Here is a 22,599-nt window from a genome sequence, read left to right on the forward strand (position 1 = left end):
GAACTTTAAGCTGGAAGTTCAAACAATAAATAGCAAAAGTTTCCAGTCTAATCCGGCTTATCTTTAACCACTGATGTCTGTTTCACATTGGTGGATGATCTAATGGCGTCCAAAAATAATACGAAGCATTGTTTGTTGGAATTAATAAACGGATCCAATCTGGTCCTTGGAGGCTCAGCAAAGACGCCATTAAATCCTTCGATCGTTAAAATTTACGATCACCGTGATTTTTATGACGTACTGTTACGTTACATTTTACCTTTTTTAATAAAACTAGCTCTAGTAAAATGATTAATCGCCCTAATAGAATTGTATTTGTACAAAAACACTTTCCTGTACCATCCCTCGAGATGACTTATTGACTTTTGCCCGTCCCAGCCAACGTAAAACCGGGTCGACGTGAGGAGTTTTAAATTCCCACTTTATATGCAAACACATCTGGCATACAGAATTAAACTGGCCACTGGAAACAGGTAAAGCCGACCTTTACCGCGGGGCACGTGTCCACTGCCCCATGTCAAGGAGGGATTTGTTAACGTTGTTTGAACACTAATAGCGACGCGCGACAGATAAAATCGGCCGCTTCTTTATTATGGTAATGCGACTCGATTATTTCGTGTACCCACTACAATCTCGATTTGAGGAATCCCAATCGTTTTGTGTCTGGTCCAGACACAGCTTCGTCGTGTACGATTTGTCACGACGAATGTTACTCATTAAGTCGTTTCACAATGACACAATGGCATTGTATCAATAATCCGTTGGAAAGGAGACACGAGGGCTCGTTCTGTATTGGACTTTCGATTTCGCCGACGACAGACGGGATTCTCCGTCTCGCTCCCCGTTACATCGAACGCATACGGCCGCGTTAATCACAATGTTCAGTGTTTGTTTTCGTCTTCGCCAAAACGTAGGAGTGAACAAATTGAGTGGATGTGCACAATGAGGTTGTTTAGATTGGTCCAATGTTTAAAATGCCGTTACTCATTTGGATGTGGTGTGGAGATTTCGGAGATGATAAACATATGTTTAATTGGAAACTGGCTTGTCAGATTTGTCTGGGAGATTTATGCTCTCTGAAACTACCAATTATTTATTCCTTAAAGTAAATCAAGAGCTTTCAAAACCACACTTATTTATACAATACATTTTTTGAGGAAAATTGCCAAAAATTATTTTCTTGAAAATGTGCCACACTAATCTTTATATTTCTCTAAATTTTTAATTAACTATTTTTGGCAAATAGGTTTGTCTTTTAGAAATTGGTAACTGATAATATGCATCTATTGGTTAATAGATGGCGACAGTCATTTTTTTGGATTTATCATTCAACGACCTACGAGAAAAATTCCAAAAACAATTTTATGTTGCTTAAAATAGATGTCTAATAGATGGTGCCAGTTATTTTTGTGGATTCATTATTTAAGGAATTACGAAAAAAATTCCAAAAGTTATTTTATGAGATTTTGCTTAAAATATAGTAATGCGTAAAAGTCTAGTTAAAACATTTTCTTCATATCTATTTCCAGCAACAAGGAGCCTTTAGACCAATTTAAAGTTTTAATTTTACCTTTCAATTCCTTACAAGTTTCAAAGATAATACAAATAACTATTTTTGGGAATGTGGTTCCTTTTAGAAATTTTAAACAAATAAATTACATCTATTGGCTAATAGATGGTGTCAATCATTTTTTTGGATTCATCATTTAAGGAGCTTTGAGAAAAATTCCAAAAAAATTTTATGTGATGTTGCTTAAAATATAGAAATGTGGAAAAATCTAGTTGGAACATTTTCTACGTATCAATTGTCAGCAACAAGGACCCTTCCAACCAACACAATGTTTTAATTTTATCTTACAATTTGTTAGAGATTCCAATAATAATACAAATAACTATTTTTGGGAATTTGGTTCCTTCTTTTAGAAATTTTGAACTGATAAATGGCATCTATTAGCTAATAGATGGCATCATAAATTTTTTTGTATTTAAGGTACCACGAAGAAAAATTCCAACAACAATTTGCAGTATAGTATTTGACAAAAGTCTAGTTAGTTACCTCACAATACATCACAATGACGATGCAAATAATTATTTTTGGAAATGACAACCGATAATTCAGTCCATGTGTAAAATGACACCAAATTAGAGATCACAACTGTTCGAGTGTGGCATATTGTTTGATTATCGATCCGAATCTGAGACACAAAAGAAACATTAATGGCCTAAAACCATATGCCACTCTGTGTCAATAACAAATTCAGACCCTCTTCTGTGTGAATCATCACATCAGCTACTTGAAAGTCAACTAAGAGAATCCGACAAAATCAGGTCAAGTTTCATAAACGTTTCACTTCCTGAAATCGTATCGATCACCGAGCTTCCATCGTTGATTTATGTAAAGCCCTTTGCCAGAAAAAAGCGTCACTTCCGCAAAACTCCTCAAAACGGATTATCTTCTTTAATTTGGCGAACGCCTTGGTACAAGAAACGTTTGTTTTTCCATTAATTATCAGAAAACCGACTGCGCTTAATCCACCGGCGCAAATAAAAGCCCGGGCTGGCTATAAAAAAAAACCGGGGGTGAAAAGCAAGAAGCGTCGGCAATCGAATATTCGTTTCCCGGGGCGTTTTAAGTACGCGGGGCTAATTGTTAGTGGGGTTAATTCAATATTGGAGCCGCCGTAAACTGTTTCAACATTTACCGGCGGGATAGGGATTTTTGCCAGCCTCCCGTGAACCACAGCAACTAACCCCCATTTTAACTGCCGATGTACCTACAACGAAGTACAAATATTTAATTGTGATTCTCTCGAATGTAATTATACCGTTGTCTGGCCATCGATTCGTTTCCGAGGAGTTCCTCCCCAGACGGTGGTGAATCTCCGGTAGCAAAGAGAAAAATAAAACGGCCAGACGTTCCATTTCTGGAGATCCTTATCCGAGGTTGCAACGGCATCGTCGGAACGTTCATCTTCCGCGGCGGTTGTCGTCAACAGCCGTCGATGCCAAACACAAAAAGGAGGGGGATTATTGTCCTTTCGAGAGCAGCCCCGATCGATGACGGTGCATGAATCACACGGCCGTCAGATTGAGGGGAAACTTTCAAAATTACATCCATTTATAAATATCCCCGGCGATATTTCATGATTACGCAGTAAATACACCGTCTCGGGCGGATTCGTAAATGCACTCAATTTTCTATCAGATTGGGTCTTTTGTGAACCGGGCGAAACTCTTAATCCACCTTGCATAAGATACAAATTGGCGGCGAATGGAATGCACCGACGGAAAAATTTCACGTAATCCAAAACGTGCATGCGGGTAATAAGATTAAGCGAAATGCAGCTGTTGAGCGGGGCTTAGAAAATTTAAATCAATTCGCCGTCTATTGTGTATTGGAAATCGGCGAATTTAATTATCGATTATGACCAATGGAAAGCGAGATATAATCCGAGGGCCGATGCGGTATTCCCGCAAGCGTCCTAAACTTGTCGGAAGGATGTTTGAGCATGAATCGGCGCCGAACAATGCGACGAGTAAATATGTAATGTTTCGCTGGCACGGCGGGAGTTTCGTGCCCGAGCCGGGGCCGAGAGGCCACCTAATTAAACTTTGCAAATTAATGGTTATTTAGCCGGGACCGGCGCAGCTTATTGTCAATTACACAAGTTCTTGAAGTTGCAATTATATTTATTAACTGCGCCAGGAATTATGGCGCTAGTAACTGTCAACCCTGTTTGTCAACCGATGTGTGGCGTCTGGTAATTTTATAATGACAAATTCACAACTTTCAAGAATGATGAATTGAAAATTTTTGAAAACTAGGTTTCTCCTTTAAGGAACTGTTAATTAATAAAGTGCATCTACTGACTAACAGATGGTGCAAGCAATTTTTTGGTGATTGTTTAGAATCGAATTCTATAAAAAATTGAAAATACAGCATTTTTTTAAATTTATTTCTTTGGTGCAATAAAAAATATGTTTCAATTGAATAAAAAAATTAATTTTAGATTTAAAAAAATGATATTTTGCTGTTTTTGCTTAAAACATTTAAAGAAGAGAATTTTTTATATTGTATAACTATTTTTTTCAAAAAGTACATCAAAAATAGCACATGAATAATTTTTATATAAAAAAAATAAAAAAAAACAATATTTTTAATAGAATATTTTCAAAAAAAAAAAAAAGATAGAAACTTAACCTAACATAACATAACCTAACTTAAACTAATCTATTTTTTTATTAAAAAGTTATATATCAATAACGTAATTTTTAAAATTAAATAAAAAATTATTGACCTAAATTTGTTACAAACTTTCAACGCATGAAAAAATGTTTGATATAAATTGAAAAAGCAAATAGCGCCAACGGATATTTCGTAAACTTTAGTCGATGTTAAAATAAAATAGAAATAGTTTAAAATGGATATTAAAAACTTGAATTATTTTTCAATCAAAATTTTTCGTAAATTTTTGAAAATAAAGTATTTAAAAAAATATATAAATTTCTTTTATTAAATTTTATAAAAATCACAAAATTTTTAAAAATTCATAAAAAATTGAAAAATTACATTAATAAAACCTCAAAAATCAGGTTAAGGTCAATTTTTCGATTTTTTTGTATGTATCATTTGAAGAACAGAAAAAAATCAAAAATTTTATATGAAAAAGACTAGTTGATGCATTTTTTCAAACTAAAACCTTAATTTAATCTTATAATTCGTCAGAATTCCCAAAGATGATGCAAATACCAATTTTTGGAAATCCTTCTTTGAGAAATTTTTTGCAAATAGGTGTATGTTAGCTTATTTATTGAATAATAGGTGGAACAAAAGATTTTGTTAAATTTATCATTTGAAAAACATTAAGAAAAATTTAATTTTACATATAAAAATTTTTCTTTAATCATGTACTAACCAATGAATCCATTTTATTAGTTAAAAATTTCTAAAGGAGGGAATCAAATTTTCAACAATTTTTATTTACCCTATCTTTCAAAGTTCTAATAAATTGAAAGGTAAATTTAGAGTTGATCGATAGGTTCCTTGTAGCTTCAAATAGATATGTGGAAACTGTGCCAACTAATTTTTTGCATATTACCCTTTATATACAAAAAAAAATTACTAGCGCCATCTATTAGTCAGTAGATGTACTTATCAGTTATCAATTTCGAAAACAAGGAACCTAATTTTCAAAAATAGACATTTGCAAATTAATATTTCTTTTGGTGTTCGAATCGATAATCAAATAATATGTCACACACGAACACTTTATTTACATGTGTAGCATTTTACACAGTAACTGAATAATTTACTAATTTTTTTATGTTTTATATCAATGTACTGAAAGGGTATAATGAACCTTTAATACATTTCCCAGATTTAAATATAATTATTTAGATACACTCGCCCATATGGCGAACAGAAACGTGTTCCCAGTAAAATAAACAAGCGACATTTTGAACAAACCCACTAATGATAAATGATTTTACGCCGATTGCGTGGCTAATGCACAACATTGGCGTGATAAAAACTACAGTACCAACGAAACGACGCCCCGAAACACAATAATTCTCGTGGAAAACTGAAAATAAAAGACGGCATTACAAATTGGCATATAGTTTGTGAAGTTCTTGGCGTGAATTCAATATGTCTGGTAACTATTTTAATAAATTTCGCCTCCGTGAACTTTATTCGTCTAGACACTGCATGCAAGTTGATTTATGTACGAAATTGTAAATAAAAAGAGCTGCGAACCGGCGGGGGGGAAGTTAAAAATATATTTTAATTCACGCGTGCCATTCAAAAAACATTCCTTGCGACAGGTCAGCCCGCAAAAATGCGATTCCCCCGCGACGATTGCATTTCTCCAGCGTCGTCATTAAATCCACCCCGTTAGGAGGACTGCGCCACGTCGGTGTTTACAACGTTGCAGTATGAATAAATTTGTAGTTCATTATCTTACAAATTGATTCGGCGAAGAACTGTGTGCCTGGGAAGTTCGGAGACGACGGCACACTGCGGATACGGATCTAGTTTTGGCCGAGTTGATGCTTTTAGCGAAATTACATTCGCTTCGGAAAATCCACGAAATGCTGATGACTGTCGGAAACTCGGCCAGTGTGCCTTCGCGTAACTATATTTAAGTTTGCGATCAGAAAGCAATAAAACTCGAAATCCGTACGTAATTTGTGGATGTTGTCATTACTACCCGGCCACTTGCCAAACTGTTCCTCCCGTTTTTGCAGTCCGGACAGGTGCGTCGGGTGAAATTAAAGACCGGTGATTTGCTGCATCATAAATAACCCCCTGTGAGTCTGTGTGTGTGTGCATATAAGATTGCTCGTATAATGCACAATTTCACGGCGACGAGATAAAGCCGTTCCTAAGGTGGGTTAATCGCATTTAGTCTAGTCCATTTAGTACTTTCCGGCACGTTTTATTCACCTCGTGCCTTCTTTCAAAACCTGTCAGGTTGTCCCTTTGAACTGCATTCATCCGATCTGTACCGTATAAACGGGGCAATGGATTCGGTCCATTCAGATATTACGATTGTGAACGACTTAATTGCTTCCTCTGTCAATTAATGATGTCTGGGGGCTAAGCGGAATTCCATCAGATTCAACGTTTAAATTGTACATTTTTCTACGCTCGTTAACACTGTCAGCATCATTATTTTGATCTCAACAGTTTTGTTGATTGGATCCAATTATCAACAGAAAATCACTCACGTATAATTTGAATGGAAAGTCTTTTGGGCCATTTAAATTAACGAAACAATAACGGTTTAGGACAAAATAAGTATCGTTCACACCCTGGCTGTAATCGATTGAATTGAAAAACACCCTTCTGTTGGCAACTAAATAAAATTAAAACAATTTAAAAACAATGTTTTTTTTTCTAGTTATAATTAATTGTGAAATACAAACCTATTTAAAACTTATTGAATCTTTTCTTATTGGATTCAAAAAAGTGTTATATTATATGTAAAGACAGTGAAAAACAGTCATATTTAAATATATGGCTTTGAAACAACAGACTTTATTGTTTGTTTGGCTTTCAAACTCTCTAGAAAAGTGTTCTTATTCGATTTTAAATATTTTATAATAATAAATTAGTTTTTCTTTTATTATAAATAATAGAAAAAAAAGTGTTATAAAAAATAGACATAAAGAATTTATGAAATCTGTGCATGATTGGCTTTTAAACTATCGAAAAAAAATGTTAACTAATTTTCGTGATTTTACAATAATAAATTAGTTGTTCTTTTATTTTAATAAATTGTAAAAACAGAGTTATAAAAAAAGACAAAGAATTTATGAAATTTATATATGAATGCCCTTCAAAACTTTCGAAAAAAGTGTCCTTAACTGATTTGGAAAATTTTCCAATAATAAATAAGTTTTTCTTATACTATAATTCATTGTAATGATAACATAGTGTTATGAAAAACAGTCATTTTTAAATTTATGGCTTGGGAACTCTAAAGAATTTATGAAACATGTGTTTGATTACCTTTTAAACTATCGAAAAAAATGTCGTTAACTGGTTTTAATGATTTTATAATAATAAATTAGTTTTTCTTTTATTTTAATAAATTTTAAAAACAGTGTTATAAAAAACAGACATAAAGAATAACTCACGGAAAAAGTGTCCTTAACTGATTTTAAAAATTTTCTTATAATAAATTAGTTTTTCTTATATCATAATTAATTATAACTATAAAAAAGTGTTATAAAAAACAGTCATTTTTAAATTTTGTGGCTTGGGAATTATAAAGAATTTATGAAATATGTGCTTGATTGGCTTTTAATCTATTGAAAAAAATGTCGATTTTAATGATTTTATAATAATAAATTAGTTTTTGATCTGTTATAATTAATTGTAAAAACAGTGTTATAAAAAAATGATGAAATCTGTGAAACTTTCGAAAAATGTGTCCTTAACTAATTGTAATGATTAATTATTTCGAAAAACAGTTCTGTATAAATATGTATTTTTGAAATTACAAAAGAATTTATAAAATGTGTGCTTATTGGCTTTTCAAACTATCGAAAAAAGTGTTTTTAACCTATTTTAAAGATTTTATAATAATACTTGTACAGACAGACACCTTTAAATGTGTGACTTTGAAACTATAAAGAATTTATGAAACGTGTGCTTGTGTTGAATCTGAATAGTTCTTTAGACCATTTAAATTAATGTAACAATAAAAGTGGAGTTGAAAATAAGTATCATTCACACCCTGGCCATAACCGATTGTATTAAAAGGGTGCCCTCGTCGGCAATCAAATAAAATTAAAAGAACAATAAACTAATTCCGTGCAATAAAAATGGCAATTAAGAATACGCCGGTCTTCGTGTCATTTGACGGTCATTGTCGAAAATTACTGGGAATAAGTCATCACCCCTCCGCAGTTCATTATCCGTCCTTTTCCTAGTCTCACATCTATTCACGGCATTCTTGAAAATGCATGAGACCGAGGCAGTTTTGTTTTTACGTCTTTGTCCCCGGTGTGGAAGCGAGGGGTGGTTTCAGCCACCCCAGCGTCAATCAAATTGAAATTTCCATTGTTGCACGTATGGGTAGGGATTTGGTGTTCGCATTGTCCTCGTTCAGACTAGATTTATGGACGTTTGTGATTAGCAACAGACGTAATAATTCACACACACCTGGTTTTTATCATAATGTAGATGTAGGAACTTTTAACATATTTGTGCGAAGCACAAACTTGCACATTAACTGTGTGCGCCATACATTAAGATTAGTATAACCGCATTATCCTGGTGTTGATATTCTTGCACAACTTACGGTTCATAAACCAACTTTGATTGTTTAATCCGCGCAACATCCGACTCGTTGTCTTGTACGGATGACTTAGGGACTTGTCTTGTTGACGTTACTTTACAAGTCGTAAACCAGACTGACGATTTACAGTCACGTCGCTGCCATTTGCACCTAAACTTTGACTCGGACACCCGCCCAATTAAATTGCACAAACCGAAACAAATTTCAAGTTTCGGGTTGATTAATGGGGATGGGTTTATCTTCGCGGAATAATTTTTCATTATCAAACCTATTAGAAGCAGGTATCCTGATAAATGGGGCGCAAAACGAATTAAATAACTATCGAGTCCAATTACAGCAGATCGTTCATCTTGCTTAATACATCATGCCGTTTCGAGTTTACTCACGGGCTTTTTGACGTGCCGTTCCATCCATAATCATTTTTGTTGTCTCGAGGATTGGTTTATTTATAAAATCTGTGCCAGTTTGACTTAAAAACTTCCAAAAAATGTGAATTTAAAAGTGAGTAATAAATATGTTTGTTTTTTATTATAATTATGAAAAACAGCTTTTAGATAGAAATGAACATTTAAATTATAAAATCTATATTTAATTGTTTTAAAACCCTCAAATAAAAGTGTTCTTCACAAAATTAAAAGATTTATCTAATTACTTATAAAAATAGTGACATATTTGAATGAGTTGCTTTGGAACTATTAAAAATTTATGAAACTTATGCTTGTAAGGCTATAAACTCACAAAAATGTGTCCTTATTCTATATTTAAAAATTTATAATAATAAGTATGTTCCCTTTCTAGTATTATTACTTATAAAAATAGTGTTATGATAAACAGACACATTTAAATGTATAGCTTAGGAACTATTAAAAATTTATGAAACTTATGCTTGTAAGGCCACAAAACTCCCAAAAAATGTGTCTTATTTATAATAATCAATATGTTCCTCTTCTGGTATAATTACTTATAAAAATCGTGTTATGAAAAACAGACCTACTTAAATGTGTTGCTTTGGAACTATTAAAAATTTATGAAATCTATGCTTGTAGGGCCATAAAACTTTCAAATATGTGTCCCTATACTAGATTTAAAAATTTATAATAACAAATATGTCCTCTTCTAGTATAATTACTTATAAAAATCGTATTATGAAAAACTGGCATATTTAATTGTTTGGCTTTGGGACTATTAAAAAATTATGTATGAAAAACAGACATATTTAAATGTGTAGCTTTGGAACTATTAAAAATGTATGAAATGCATATAACGCCGTAAAACTCCCAAAAATGTGCACTTAACTAAATTTAAAAATTATTATATTAATAGTATTATGAATAAACCTTTTTTGTCTATCCTTAAGTAATTCTTCTCCAAATTTTTACAAAATTAATCCATGAACACAGTCATGACCAAACCAAAAAATTATAAATAAAGTTGTGAGGCGAGATTCAATGATTACAAAAAATCTAACAGTACAAAATTAACGCAAAAACACGCATTAATTAAACTTTTCCCGTTTGATGAGATAATTTCCTCATTAGTAATTATTGTAAAGGATATCCTAACCTTACACGCAATCACCAAACTATGTCACCGACATCCGAGTACGAAACTGTCGCAATTCAACCGTTCGAACTCCACAAAAAAAAAGAATAAATAAATAAATAAACGGAGATAAACTGCATAACATAAAACGGAACGTATTTAAAACGTGGAACGTTGATCTTCATTTGTATGCGCCTTCCTTATCGCCGAGTCCGCAATCGATAAATCGTATTGTCGTCGTTGTTTTATGACGCGGTTTCGGGGGCGGCTTAATGCGCCCCGAATGTTTACGTCGGAGTAGAGCGCTCTAATGTGGAAAAGTTAATATTTAAACGCGACTTGAAAAATGCTCTCTCTCCAATCCAACCGCCATAAAAATTGCATACGCTCGAAATTTATCTAGTGCCCGAGAGCTGTCGGTCCGGAACTACAACCTTACTAATTAATATCGCAATTAGGAATTAAACGGAGGAACTTGAATTAATCTATTTAGTATACCGAGTGACACTCGAAGCGCCTTTGTGCTATCGACGCAAGTGCCACGGAATTATTGTTGAGAGTGCTCAGCGTGTATTTAACGGAGATTTGCACCATTAATTGATGGTCGAGTGTTTACTAGTTTTTTCCCTGTCAGACGCATTGAAACTTTATCTTCGCGTATCAGCATATTAATCCCTCAATCACTGTACAACATGCTCAAACGTTTATTTATTTCATCACGATCGATAAACCGTGTGTGTTGGATGCTGGAGGCCCAGTTTCGGTGCTAAAATCCCGACGGTAAACCCTTAAATGACACATTGAGTGGTTTTCAGTTCACTTAATCCTTCTTCATTATGATCCTGTCGCAGGCGATGCGATGATGTGCCGGTGGCGTTCCCGCATGCACCGGTTTTACTGCTCAATAATTTTTAAATTAACCGGGGAGATATAAATTAGTGTCGATAAAAGTGCACCGCGATATCTAGACCGTCTTGTATTGTCAATTAAACGATCGTAAAGCACCTTAAGACATAAAATGCATACTTTTATGTCAGCAGCACTGTTCAATTTCTGAGGCATTATTGCCTTCATAAAATTGATGGAAAAATAAATGAAACTGCCAATGAACGTGGGGCCGTTCAAAAAATTATATATTATCAAGTTTTAAGTACTGTAGTGGAATAATAAGAGCACAACACGTTAGGTGTTATTATTATATGGTTTTCCGCACGTTTGCTTCCAGGACAGATCTTGAACTTTTGCATTCCGTCCTTGGCATTATTACGTATGAAGTTATGATATCTCGTTGCAGTTTTATGCTGTTGTGCAAAAATATAAAAGGATTTTATGTGTTTGATATTTTTAAATTTCATTACCTAACTTTTTATTTTAGATTTATAACATGAATGATCTTATTATTGTCAGATTTACAGCAACATCATAGTAATAAAAGTGTATTATAATAAAAAATTGATTTAAAAAGATCGTTTAAATTAATTAAAGCATTTGATTGGCTTAGGAATAAGTTAATTTAGGTTAAACTAGGTCAAATATAATATATACTCAGCATAAACCAAAAGGTGACTTCTCTAAAAATATAAAATACAAACAAAATTTGATTAATTTGTATATAAAACAATGTAATATTAAAAAAATAATTCAATAAATTTTAGAATGATTAATAGGCAGGGTTAAGTTCAGGAAAGATTAAATTAAATTAGGTTTGATTGAAACACATGTCGATATAAAAAAAACTGTTTCTAGTTGTTAAAATTAAAAGCAAAGTAAAATAAACACACTTTTACAACCGCGGTCAAATTCAAAGACTAATATACACAATAACCGAGTTTATTTATATTACACAATTAATTAATGGGCGTATAATCAAAAATAAATGTTCCATAATGTGTGACCATATGCGAATATTCCGGGGCTTTAACAGTGACCGGAACAAATGGATTTGATGTGTGGCCTAATGCAGTGGCACATCAAAAACCGAAATCATGTTCGTGTAATTATGTGATTAATTATGGTCGAACTTTCCCAATTGGGTCGAATATGTGTGTGTGTGTGTGTTTGTCTTTTATCGTGTGCAGATGCAATCTTCGTCGACAATTACGGGATTTCATGTCACCGGTTGTGTGTTTGTGTGTGTGTGTGTGGGAAAAACCGTGTAATTGTACGCGGATATTACAAAACACATGTAATGAGGCGAGACAACTATTCGATTCATCTTAGAATTCTTAGAAAAGTGCCACAGGCTTGAGGTCGTGTCTTGGCACACAGTAGCTGTACAATGGAAAGTGTCATTCACAGGGTGATTCACCTATTTTATTCGTTAGAAGTGTTTATTTTAATTTTTTACATCAATAACTTGAACTACTTTTGAAAATTATTTTGAACAAACTTTCATTTCATTAAATTTGTTATTTTCAATGGAACACCCTGTATATTTTTGGATTTTTAAATTCTATATGTAATTGCAAATAAAATACCTATACCATATCCTATACCTGAAGCCAATAGTTTTTGAGTTATTAATATGTTACTAAAAATTTTGACAAATTGATAGTCCAACTAAAATGTCTGTAAAGTCACCAATTTTGGTGCTGGAAACTTCATTTTTGGCATACTTGTTAACTATTCTATAAGATGTCATTATTAGTACTCCCAAAGTTTATACAAGGTGTGCATCACCTGGGTTTAATTTTGTACATCTTCAAACATCATCAAAACTTTGTTTTTTTTGTTTATGGAACACCAGGTATATTCAATAAATTGAATATTAAAAAGTGCTATTAAAAATTTAAATCAGTGTCTTTTTCTGTTTACTATAAATTTGTAATGAATAAGTTAATTGAATCACCCCGTATATTTGAAAGGACTTCTTATACTCCATCTAACTATGCTTTTCCTACTTTGTATTTAAGATTTTGGATTAAGTGGTATAATTTGCTTTGTGAGTTCAGAAATCAGTTTCATTGATAGTAAATTGACCAAATTGATCGACGTAAAGACGAGTTTCTTTAGTCATGCAGCTTCATGCTAACGCCAGAGAACATTGAATTAGAGACTCAAAGGAAGGTGCAAAATGTTAAATGAGAAGCTCTAACTCATCCACCATGTATTCTAGATATTCAAATAAGAGAAGCCTTAACCAAGGAAGGTTTTGAAGACTCTATAGCAAATTGAACTAATTAAGAGGTTGAAAAAATAAATGAGCCTTTTATTGTTCCTATGATTACCTGGTACAAGAAAAATATTGAGTACGATAAATCTCTTCCTGCAATAGTTAATAGGTTGAAGCTAGTAAACCTAACAGTGCTTAAAAGAAATTTTATCCAAGAATGATTTTATTATATTGACTACGACCAAAATACTAAAAAACTAATGACTAGGATATGATACAGCCATTTTATTTGAAATTACATGTAAAATTTAAAAATTCAAAAATACATAGGATGTTTCATTGAAAACCAAACCAAAACTGAATAAAATATGGTTTAAAATAAATTAGAAAACTAGTTCAAGTTAAGTTATAACTGTCAAATCAATACTTTTGTCCATTCTCCATAAACTTCGAAATGAATAAGTTAGTGAATCACCCTGTATTACTACTAAGCATCAGAAAAACAATCAAAATGAATCGTTGCGTGGGGAAACAATGTTACGTTTAGAATTTCATCCGGCGTTCTGGTCCCAGTTCAAGAACAATAAAACGGTGTTGATAAAGACCGGTCCGACTAATAAATATAATACACCCATACGTACCAACGTACATTCGTATTAATTTATACAACGCACATTAAATTGTATGTATGCCGTTTAGTTTCGTGAATAACGGCCATTGATATTATAATGCATTTATCCAACTCGGAATAATCACTTAATTCCATTCGAGCAAACAATTCGATCGCGACGGTTGAAGGAATGCCTGCATAACTTTGCCCCGGAATTAATAGTTTTATTATTTCTGTTCTGTGATAATTGTTCCGTTCGGCAGGTTATTTCAGGAATCCGCCCACGCCTGTGGCTTCCATTGTGCCTGGCTTGGAAAAAAATTTATATCCATATTCCGTGCGAAGCTCTCTGAAGTGGCGCACATGTGAAAATGGGTATTAAGTGGCGAACACTTGTGGTGGATTGTTTGCCGGCTTTAATGGTGGACGGAAATGGACGCTTGTATAAATAGTTGGAGATAAATTAATGCAGTGTGTGAACGTTACGGGTACCAAAAATAATTGTTGCCGCATCGCTGAAATAGCTGCGAAAGCCATAAATCCGACCTACAAGCATAACATCCCAGGACACAATCTTTATCAGCCATCGATCGGTTTGATTCGTATTAAAATCAACGCCACCAAATTTATATTCAAAGCCCGATGTGCCAGCACGTGTGGGTCATGTTAATGGATCCGATGTAGACATAAAAAACTCGATGATGAATACAAACCGATTTGTCCACAAGATTGTGGGCACACAATGCCTCCCCGACACACCATCAGCGGCCTAATTATAGATTCATTGTTCCGACTAATCTGTGCCAGTTTTTAAATCGATAACCATCTCCGGTTTGGTGGAGGGCCGATCAAATATTCATCGCCACCCTCAACTTGTTACCCGGTCGTAAGTAAAAAATCCGAGGCAATAAAATACTGGCGCAGAAGTGAACCAACATTATCCGAGTTCGTGGCTTATCACGTTCCCGAGGAGCTCTTCAAACCCGCCACTTTATGGATCCGCATTCTCTTATTATGCAACCGGTGCAATGTACAACCCCTTAATTAAACCGGCAAACGGAATCCTGCCGAGATCGACCCGGGTCGTGACAAAAATGATCTATGAGGTTAATTTTCGAAACGTGAACGTCTCAAAAATGGCGAACAATCGGTGGGAAACGTCGAGTAATTGCCGGGAACGATGCGAGTTTGTTTGTTTTTCTCAGATCTCTCTGTTGGGGTTAACATGATTATAGAGGAAATACGAAATGGCTCGCCTTTAATGGGCCTCGGTATGACTGCAAATTGATACTATGTTTATATTAATTGACAGTCGTGTTCTGAGCCGACGACGGAATAAAAAGACATAAAGTAATTAGTGTGACAAGTATTTTCAGACCTTTGTTTATCCACCGCAGAAATAACTTTGTTGCGGGACTTTTAAAACGTCAGAGGCGTTAATTGTGTCGGACGTGTAACAAAAGGGTTGTTCCGCGTGCTAGTCAGGTCCTGCCAAGTTGGCAGACTTGCCAGCCATATCCATACATCGTCGACGCTTCTAAAGGGGATGGAAATGAAAAACTTCCAGATTTTCTTCCACCCCTGCTCCACACCCGAAAACTTTTCGTCCCGAGCACGGCAATCGAATTTATATCGTGGCGTACATTGAACCCTCCCGACGTCGGGGGAACGACACGTAAACGTCGTGGCTGCCGGAAATCGCAATGAGAAAATTGCATTTCTATCCGCCAATAATCTTACGGACTGTCATATTTTAATCTGGACGTTGGCCAGTCTCTATTGCGTTTGGGGGAGGGTAGGTTGATGGGAAAACGCAAATGGATATTTCTGGAGGATATGAGAAAACAGGGAAGACTTTTTTGTCAGCTTTTTTGTCCAACCCCATGTTGTGAAAACCTACAAGTTTTTTATTACTCTCTATACCAAATGATAATGTGCAATTTTGGTAATTTAATATCAATTTTCATAGATTAAATGCATAAAAATATAATTAATGATTTGAAATTTCAGTTTAAAGATGAATTAGAATTTTTTTAGTTCATTTATTTAAAAATATCTCAGATTTTTCATGACCAACATCATTTAATAATTTATATATATTATGATTTACAGCTATAAAAATATAGTTTAATAATTAGAAAATTCAGTGTCAAGATGAATTAAAACGTGTTTATGTGTATTAAATTATCACAGATTCATGACAATTATATAAAAAATTGTTTAACAATTTGGTTATTTAGTGTAATAGTTCGATAACTTGTAATGTTGATAGTTTAGTTACTGTTTTAAATACAGTAAAGTTATAAAAATATAGTTTGATAATCAGAAAATTCAGTGACAAGATGAATTAAAATTTATTAGTATATATATTTGTTAGTTTATGTGTTTTAAATTAACACATATTTATAATGGTAAACATATAAAAAATATCTTTAACAATTTGATTATTTAGTGTAATAGTTCGATAACTTGTAATGTTGGTAGTTTAGTTACTGTTTTAAATACATTAAAGTTATAAAAATATAGTTTGATAATCAGAAAATTCAGAGACAAGATGAATTAAAATTTGTTATTAAATTATCACATGACAAACCTATAAAAATAATTCAACAGTTTGGTTACTGGTAATAGTTTGATATCTTATAATTTTAATAGTTTATTTACTGTTTTAAATGAATTGAAGCTATAAAAATATAGTTTGATAATCAGAAAATACAGTGACAAGATGAATTAAAACTTGTTAGTTTATGTGTTTTAAATTATCACAGATTTATAATGGCAAACATATAAAAAATAGTTTAACAATTTGGTTATTTAGTGTAATAGCTCGATAACTTGCAATTTTGGCAGTTTAGTTGCTGTTTTAAATACATTAAAGTTATAAAAATATAGTTTGATAATCAGAAAATTCAGTGATAAGGTGAATTAAAACTTGTTAGTTTATGTGTTTTAAATTATCACAAATTTATCATGACACTCCTATAAAAATAGTTTAATAGTTTGATTATTTAGTGTAATAGTTTGATAACTCGAATGAATACCTTAAACATATAAAAATATAAAATTCAGTGTTATAATTTATGATTATTAAAATTTGTCTATTTAATTTAAAACACCACAGCTAAACTATAAAAATATAGTTTGAAGATTTAGTAATTTATTCTGATAGTTTGACGGTGCACAATTCTGTTACTTCTCTCACAAATGACCGAACATTAAACCTTTGTTTCATCGAGGTCCAGACCACGTTTAAAACACGTCGCTGATTAAAACGGGGACGCTCCCCCAGATTTTAATAATTGAGACGAGAGCCCGCATCCCAAAATGGAATCCCACACCTATGCATTGTGCCGTCTTAAATTAGAGTGCATTACCGCGACTGCCGGAAAGGTTTGGGACGCCGGGACACACATTTAACCTCATTATTCCGTGTCTGTAAAACAAAATAATAAAACGTAAAACAACCCGACCCCTTCGGCAACGTCAATGAGGAGTTGTAAATGCGAAATGGTTAGTTCGTGGAGGTCAAAGCGCCCGCGCATTACTCCACCCGGAGTGAGTTGCGATTTTCCAGACGAATCCGGTGTGTACGTGTGTGTGTATGTATAGGGGCCGATTGATAAGTTAATTTTGGTGTTCGAAAGGCCAGACTGGAATTATAATAATAACAACAATGGCTTCGGGATGATTGATCGGGTCTAAGTTTATGATGGATAACATAAAACGCACCTGCCCGAATCCTGTTAAAGTTTTGTTGGATCTGTTTGAACAAGCACCCGGAACTGTGCCAGCGGTTGGATTCCGCTGGTTTAATAATTAACAGTTTCTAGGTCTATTTTTCCGGTGGACATCCCCGGAGAATGATTAACCGGCAGTTGTGCAACGACATTAACTAATTAACCCTTATTTAGAGTCAGTTCAAAATGGGTTAATTATAATTGTCACGTAGCCGCCGGATAAAACTGCGATAATTGTTTATTGTAGAATCGCGGTTACACCTATTTTTGAGCTATAACAATTCATTTTTTTTTTCAATATATTCTACTCTTATGTATATAAAAAATAAAAAAATCATCATATTCATTAAAAATAGAATACTTTCAAAAAAAAAACCTTAAGGTAATTGTTTATGAAATGAAATCTTGTAAATAATTATAAATTTAAAAAAATATTGATTTATTGAGGTTTTTTCTTGAAATTTTTATGAACACGTTTATTAATTCAAATTATTCCAAATATTTGAAAATCATCAAGATTTTTAAATATTCATATAGTAATATATAAAATAACATAAATATTTTTTATAAATTTAATAAAAATGTTGTAAAATAAAAATTGATTAAAAAGAAATATTAAAAATTTGAATTTGTTTTTAAATCAAAATTTTTCGTAAATTACTATTATTATTATTATTAATATTATTAATAATAAATAGGACAACATAAATAAAAATATATATTTTTTTTAATTTAATAAAAATTACAAAATTTTCAAAAATTCATAAAAAATTGAAAAATTACCTTATTGACATTTTTTTTAGGGTTCTATAACATTTTTTTAATATTCTCTTTTTGATTAACTTTTTGAAAAAAATACACTTGCTGTATAAAAAAAATCATAAAAATTTCTAGGAAAAACGTTAAAAATCAGTTAAATTTAAAATTGATTTTTCTCTAAAAAATTATGATTTTTTGATTTTTTTATGACATAAAACGTGAAACTTTTATTTAATAAAAATTGTTAAACTTTCAAAAATTCATAAAAAATTGAAAAATTAACGTTAAATGTGTTATTTTTGATGTTTTGTAGTAAAATAAAAATTGAAGAAATATTAAAAATTTGAATTTGTGTTTAAATTAAACTTTTTCCTAAATTATTATTATTATTAATAATAGGGCAACAAAGTATTTTCAAAATAAAGTATTTATAAAAAAACAAGAGAAATCATGAAAAAAATAAAAATGTTATTGACAATTTGTTTTTTGAAAAGATTCTTTTTGACGAACTTTCTACAAAAAATAGACATGCAATATAAAAAATTATTTCATAAACATTTCAAGGAAAAATGTCAAAAATCAATCATTTAATTTTTCTCTAAGAAATTTTTTTCAATTGAATTTTTCAATTTTTTCATCATCCGTAAAAATAAAGAATATTTAAAAATATATATGAAAAATTATTGATTTTTTAATTTTTATGACATAAATGAAAATTGTAAAATTCATAAAAAATTGAAAAACTTATGTTTTTTTTTTTGAATATATGCTATTTTTGACTAACCTTTTGAAAACAAAATAGGCATATATGTTAGTAAAAAAAATTCAAGCAAAAACCGTAAAAATCGGCATTTGTCAAATTTAAAATTAATTTTTCTCAAAGAAATATTAATTTCTTTTACTTGATGAAGACATACCCTTTATTCTGTCGAAAAGTATTTTGAAAAAAAGGTGGAGCCGTGATTCTAAAAGAACTGCTGCTATTACAAAGGTAATCCAATAATTTCATTCACAGTACAAAAACCCTTCACTTCTCCCCCGGCGCTAAATGTAATGAAATTGAGTTTTAATTCGAAATTAGCACAAACAATCCGATAATTCGTTTTTCAAAAAACGCGTCCTAGTGCGAAAACGATTAGAAATTCAATTAAAAATCCGGGCTATTGTTTAACTTTTCACTTGCTTTGGAAGTTGACGCTGTTCCGCCGAAGCCAATTTAAATATGAATTAGCTTTAATTAACACAGTATTTTTCGACCCGATTTGCATCCGCATTTCCATTCTACTCCGCTGCAGTCATTCCCAACGACTTCGTTATTGCTTTTGGCTTAGCATCTTCGGAGGTGAACGGTCCGGTGCTGCGTATGCATTTTTCCCCATGTTAATTTCAACGTCTTCCAATATATTTTCCGCGTCACATTCAGATAAGTGGCTTTTGTGCGCGTCGTGCCGAATTCAATTCAGCACGGCGCAGTTGTTTAGTTCCAATTTACCATCGCCTTTATGCGAAATATTTGCTCTTTTGATGACGCCGTGCTCCTCCAGACGTATTCCGCTTCGAAAACTGACAATGGTAAAGGCCTACAAGGGTGCTGACAGAGATTGTTACCTTACCCTCCGTGTGTGCCGTTCTATTTGCACACGCCTGTTTACCGAGCACGTGCACGAGGGGACCACTCAATTTTTTTATCTTTTATTAAACGTACACTTTTGACGTGAAGAGTCCATTAAAATGTAGGACGAGTCGAGCCAACAAAAGCAAGAACGGTTCGTTACGGCGACAGGCTCTCGCATGGAAGACATAAAACTTTCAAAACGCATTAAAAACTTTCCGAAATGAATGCGAAACATTGTTGTTCGGGCGCCGGTGAAAATGCATACTTTAATAGTGTGGCACGTGTTTATCTTTTCGTTTTTTCGCGTCCGGAGCCCGGAAGAGCGGGACCGATAAATCAACCCGGACCGCAATCAGAGGCGAGTTAAAAGTTTCGTAATGCGATCGCCGGAGTCACGGCGCAATGATAATTGCAACCTCCTCGGCCTTAAAGACAATTTACTTTATGGATACCATAAATATCCTCGGTCGTTGAGTACGTTTCGTTTAAGCCGTTTTGCGGGTCAGATCGAAACGGCAGATAGTTTTGATTCCGGATGACAAAAGGCCAATCCGGTCTGTGGCTCATATCCTGCAACTCATCCGAGTCACAATGGGATCGTACATTACTTATGAGCCGTTCAGATTGGATCTCCGAAGGGGTTGAGATGTTTATCGTGTCGGAGCGTTTTGTTTCGTTTGGACACGACAGGAATTGCACAAGTTCTCAGGAAGTACATTCATGGGTACATGTTTTGTCATGTTAAATGGGCTTTTGGGTGAACTGTCAAAACAAAGACAATTAAGTTCGGCGTAAATTATTGAAAATATTGTGCCGTTTTCAATGGGCTTGTTTTGGCACAAGCAGTTTAAAGCGGTGAATTATGTTCGAGCGGGTATTTTAACAAGCCATTATTATTCTTTCGGGCAACGCATAATTATGTTAATTTCCGCACAGACGAATGGATAAAATTTATATTCTGCATAATTAATATAGCTCGTATAACGCACGCATTTTGTAGTACAAAATTTACTGGTATAATTTCGGAGTAAATTTCATTAAACGGTTTAAAAATGGTTCTATTGTCGACTGCAATATGCCCTGTTAATTTAATAATTTAAATAGTTTTCTGCCACTAATGATATATGTTTGTTTTGTCGGATCAGTTGATACTAAATGTCAAAACTGATTGCCTCGAAATTAACAGACATTTATTTCACATGTTTTACACATGTTTTAAAATATTTTAAATTCATTTATTTTTAATTTATTGTATTTTCTGGAATTTAATTCAAAATTATGGAAAGAAAAATTCTATAATTATAAAACTATAGAAAGTTGAAAACCATTATTTTTAAAATGTTAATGAAATTATAGAAAGTTCAAAATCTTCATTTTTAAAATATTAATTACTATTTTTTAGTATGTAGTCAAGAAAAATTTAAACCTTTAAAATTATATTGACAAGCTGTATTCTAAAATTCTATTAATTAAAGCTTTTTAGTTCATGTTTAAAAAAAATAAGTTATAAAACGATAATGATGACTGAAATTATAGAAAGTTTAAAAGATATATTTTCAAAATATTAATTTCAGTTTTTTAATTATGCTCAATGAAAATTAATTTTTAAAATTACGTAGAAATGACTGAAATTATAGAATTTTCAAAATTTTAATTATAATTTTATAGTTCATACTTTTAAAATTACGATAAAATGGGTGAAATTATAGAAAGTTAGAAAGGTCTATTTTTAAATTATAAAATTACAGTTTTTTATGTAATGCTCAACAAAATTTAATCTTTAAAATTACATAAAATTGAATACAATTACAAAATGTTCAAAAACTGTATTTTCAAAATATTAATTACTCTTTTATAATTGAAGCTCAAGAAAAATAATTTATAAAACAACATAAAAATTGATGAAATTTAAAGAAAGTAGAGAAGACATATTTTTAAAATATTAATTATTAATTATTTATTATATTTTTTAGTTAATGCTAAAAAATAACTTTTGGAATTGTGTAAAATATTAATTGCAATTTTATAATTTATGCTCAAGAAAGATGATATAGAAAATTACATAAAAATGTGTGAAATTTATAGAAAATTTAAAAAGTCTATTAAAAAAAATATTTAAATATAATGAATGCTTAAGAAAAACTAACCTTTAAAATTAAATAAAATTGAAAGAAATTATATAATGTTAAAAACTGTATTTTCAAAATATTAATTAAAAATTTATGGTTGATGCTCAAGAAAAATAATATGTATAATTACATAAGAATGAGTAAAATTTATTGAACGTTGCAAAGGTCTATTTTTAAAATATTAATTACAGTATTTTTATTAATGTTCAAGAAAAATTAACCTTTAGAATTACGTGAAATTGAATGAAGTTCTAGAATGTTGAAAGACTATATTTCCAAAATATTAAT

General features: G+C 32.1%; 2 protein-coding genes across 6 annotated transcripts in view; one reads left to right on the forward strand and one right to left on the reverse strand.

Annotated features, from left to right (window-relative positions):
- The window catches only part of LOC109594129 (uncharacterized), a 65,363-nt gene that overhangs the window by 42,429 nt on the left and 335 nt on the right, over window positions 1–22,599 (reverse strand). The gene's annotated exons all lie outside the window — the stretch shown is intronic.
- The window catches only part of LOC109594134 (neural-cadherin), a 391,736-nt gene that overhangs the window by 34,147 nt on the left and 334,990 nt on the right, over window positions 1–22,599 (forward strand). The gene's annotated exons all lie outside the window — the stretch shown is intronic.

Source organism: Aethina tumida, chromosome 4 (assembly GCF_024364675.1).
Source record: "Aethina tumida isolate Nest 87 chromosome 4, icAetTumi1.1, whole genome shotgun sequence".
Lineage (NCBI taxonomy): Eukaryota > Metazoa > Arthropoda > Insecta > Coleoptera > Nitidulidae > Aethina > Aethina tumida.